Genomic DNA, 4,049 nt, shown 5'->3' with positions numbered 1-4,049 from the left:
TCAGTGGGTGGGCACTATCCTTGCTTCAGCAAAGCTCTCTATTCTATTTAATGGTTCTCTGGTGGGATTCTTTAATTGTAGTCGAGGAGTTCGCCAGGGAGACCCATTGTCTCCTCTTTTACTCTGTCTAGCAGAGGAAGTGCTTAGTAGAGGTATTGCCAATCTTGTCTCATCTGGTAAACTTCAAACCATTTCATCTCCTCGAGGTATGAAAGCTCCTAGTCATGTTTTATATGCTGATGACATAATGATATTTTGCAAGGGTAAGAAGGAGGGCCTCTTAAATTTGCTTAGTTTCATTGAGGAATATGGCTTAAATTCAGGGCGGTTGGTAAATAAGGAAAAGTCTCAGGTTTTTTTGGGGAATTCAGCAATCGCTCGACGCTCTTTGATTACTAGATGGTTAGACATTCCAGTTGACAAGCTTCCATTCACTTATTTGGGTGTTCCGATTTTCATTGGTCGACCGAAGAGGCGTTATTTTCAGGGGCTTGCTGATAGGGTCAAAAGTCGATTCTCACAATGGCGTGGAAGCTCCCTTTCTATGGCTGGTCGAGTGGTTCTGGTTAACTCGGTGATTACTAGTATGCTCTCTCATAGTTTTTTTGTCTATTCTTGGCCTCAAACAGTGTTATCTGATTTACGAAGGTGGGTAAAGAATTTTGTCTGGACAGAAAATGTGCTTTCTTGTGGATATTCTACTGTTGCATGGGCGAAATGTTGTTCCCCAATCAGTGAAGGGGGGCTTGGTCTCAAAAATTTTCCAGTTCTTAATAGAGCATTTCTTCTGAAGAAATTTTGGGATATTCTTACTTCTTCTTCCATGGCTTCTACCTTCTTTCGACGTCGTTTTTTAAATAAGTTTGGACAGCCATGCACTTACTACAAGCGTTCTTCTATCTGGCCTGGTTTTCGTCCTCTCTTCCAAGATATTTTGGATGGTTCACAATGGATTATAGGCTTTGATACAACCCTTGACTTCTAGCATCATAATTGGTTGGGTTCTTCAATCATTGAGCGCTTGAATATTCCAGTTTCAGTAGCTAATACTCTACAACTGAAGTTGTCGAATTTTATTAATAATGGTTGGTGGGTTTGTCCCATTAACTTACAGTCATTGTGTGCGCCTTTTTGGGAAGATATCATCAAGATTACTTTCCCTTTCAAAGATGGTTTCGTGGACAGGTTGGTTTGGAAGTCTGCAAAGGATGGTAAGCTAATAGTAGCTCTTGCTTATGATTTAAAACGTCCTCATCTTCCTAGAGTTCCTTGGGCTCGGTTTGTTTGGCATTCATGTTTTCGTGCTAGGAACTCAGTAGTTTTGTGGAAATACATGCATGGAAAGTTACTTACTGATGATATTCGACAACTTCGTGGTTGCCATTTGTCTTCAGTTTGCTCCCTCTGTCATAATAATGTTAAGACTGCAGAGCACCTCTTTTTGCATTTCTTTTGCAACTAATATCTAGGGGAATCTTTTAGATTTGTTTCAGGTTCGGGGTGTCTTCAATGATATTATTTCTTTCTTTACCTACCCAGTATGTCATGGTTATAGCTCTTAGTTGACTTTGTTATGGTGGGGAATGATTGGAGCTGGTTTTTATGCTATTTGGCATGCAAGGAATGCTCTTCGCTTTCAAGAGTTAATCATATTGTCAGGTTCCTTACTCCATTCTATTAAGATGCAACTTCATGAGATTAATTTTTTGAGTAAGGGCACAATGAAGAATACTGTAAGTGAGCTTTGCATTTTACATCGCATTGGTATTAAGAGTAGGCCATCTAAAGCTCCGAAAATTATTGAAGTTATGTGGCATGTTCCCTCTATTTATCAAGTCAAGCTTAACACTGATGGTGCGGCTCATGGCTCTCCTGGTCTGGCAGGTTTTGGTGGCATTTTTCGAGATCATTTGGGTCAGGTTTTAGGTTGTTTTTCAAGAAATCTTGGCATTGCTACTGCATTAGAAGCTGAGCTGCAGGCGGTCATTCATGCCATTTAAATGGCTTCGCAGAGAGGTTGGCATTCTCTTTGGATTGAAAGTGATTCTACTTTAGTGATTCATTTTCTTTCTTCATTTCAAGTAGATGTTCCTTAGCGTTTCACTACTGAATGGTTTAACTGTCGGACTATTCTTACTACTATGACTGTTAAAGTATCTCATATTTATCGGGAGGGTAACAGTGTTGCCGACTGCTTAGCAAATTTTGGTGTGGATAATGCGGGAGTTCATTGGTGGGATTCATGTCCACCTTGTGCAATTACAGCTTATTCACGTGATTTAACAGGCTTTCCCAACTATCGTTTTAGTTTCTGATCTTATATTGGTTTTTTGATTTGTAATTCATTAGGCAGCAACATCAACGAATTTGTTCTTCGTTGTTCTTGTGTTGTTCATTAGGCATCTTATATTGGTTTTTTTATTAACAGGTTTTTGTGTTGTTCTTCTTTTTTTGGGAGAGGTTTTGGTTTATGTCCCCCTCTCCCTTTATGTACTCTTTTGTTTCTTTTTTTTCAATAAAATAACTGGAACCGGGCGTAGGGCTGAGCCTCCCAGCTTGGTTGGGTTCCAAACCCTTAAAAAAAAAAATATACCAATATTGCTAATTTCAACTTCCCTCATCATAGCTCAATATCATTCGGTCTAGTGATATATATAACTCTTCTCTTATAAGTGGGAGACCATGAGTTCGACTCACAACTGAATCATTGTAGTGTTTGAGTTGTTTAACTGATTAAAAATAAATAAATCTTCCCTCATTCTAAATGATTTTACAAATTGTTATAAATCTCATCTCACGAGCAAGTTGTGTAGGCGTAAACTTAAATCCTAAATTTTGAAATTTCTCTAAATCCTTAATGACCTTAAGTATAAGATGCATGAATATTGAATATCCACTTGTATACATAACATTTCCAAGAATGAAATAGTCATATGTGCATACCGATCATATAATGACTCAAATGTCAGTAGCTGTACGTGCGTACGAGCGCCCCTAAACCCTAAATTTCATAGGGTCGGATCAATGAACATTTTTTTTGACACAATATTACAATTATTTTTATCCCTTAGATTTAAGTGAATCTAACGGTTGTTATTAATCATGGATGTGAGTTGGCAAATGACATGGCATTGTATTATTTTCAATTGAAAAGATAAATAAATTTAGTTACACAATTGAACTAAAAGAAAATAAAAGAAAATGTTCTACATGATTGAACTTCTGAAGAACATCCATGTTTAGGATTTATAAGAACATCCATGGTCTTCAACGTGAAGAGCGAATCCCAGGTTCATAGCAAAGACATCTCCCTATATCTGATCTTTCTTCTAAACAACAAAATCAAATGAATGCACACCAACGTACTACAATGGGCAATCCAACCAATCAAGGACTCAAGGTCAAACCTCTATAGTGAGAATATGAGATTAGAGATCTGGGCAAAGTTTAGGCTTTTTTAATCCAAAAGATATCAGAGAGGAACAAATGCTACAATTCGTACTTCTTTGGTTCATGCTTGAATTATAGCCATAACTACACTCTTCTTTCTGTTTCTTCAAGATCGTGAAGATAGTTTTCTGGATCGTGAAGGAGACATTGTATAATTTCAATTCGTGCAACTATTTTCTTCTTTTTGTAACAAAATTATTTTGCTAAATTTATTTAAAAATTGAAATTTATTTATCTTTTTAATTAAAAAATAATATGTTGTCATGTCATTTGCCAACTCACATCCACGATTAATAACAACCGTTAGATCCATTTAGATCTAAAGGATAAAAATAAGTGTAATAAAGTGTGTAAAAAAAAGTGTCCATTGATCCGGACCCAATTTCATATATAATAGGATTTCTGAACTATAAATTAAATGGGTCCGGTTTAAGGGACGCTATTTTTTACACAACTTTTGACACTCTTTATTAGCCATTGGATTTTATAAAATTCAGTGGTGTAGATTAATTGAAAGTATGACATCAACATAAAATAGGGTGATGTGTCAAATGACGTGAAATTAAATTTGGCTTATTTATAAGTTTCTTAATTCAAAA

Source organism: Fragaria vesca, linkage group LG2 (assembly GCF_000184155.1).
Source record: "Fragaria vesca subsp. vesca linkage group LG2, FraVesHawaii_1.0, whole genome shotgun sequence".
NCBI lineage: Eukaryota > Viridiplantae > Streptophyta > Magnoliopsida > Rosales > Rosaceae > Fragaria > Fragaria vesca.
The sequence above is the reverse complement of the archived record's forward strand: the minus strand, read 5'-3'. Positions refer to the sequence as shown.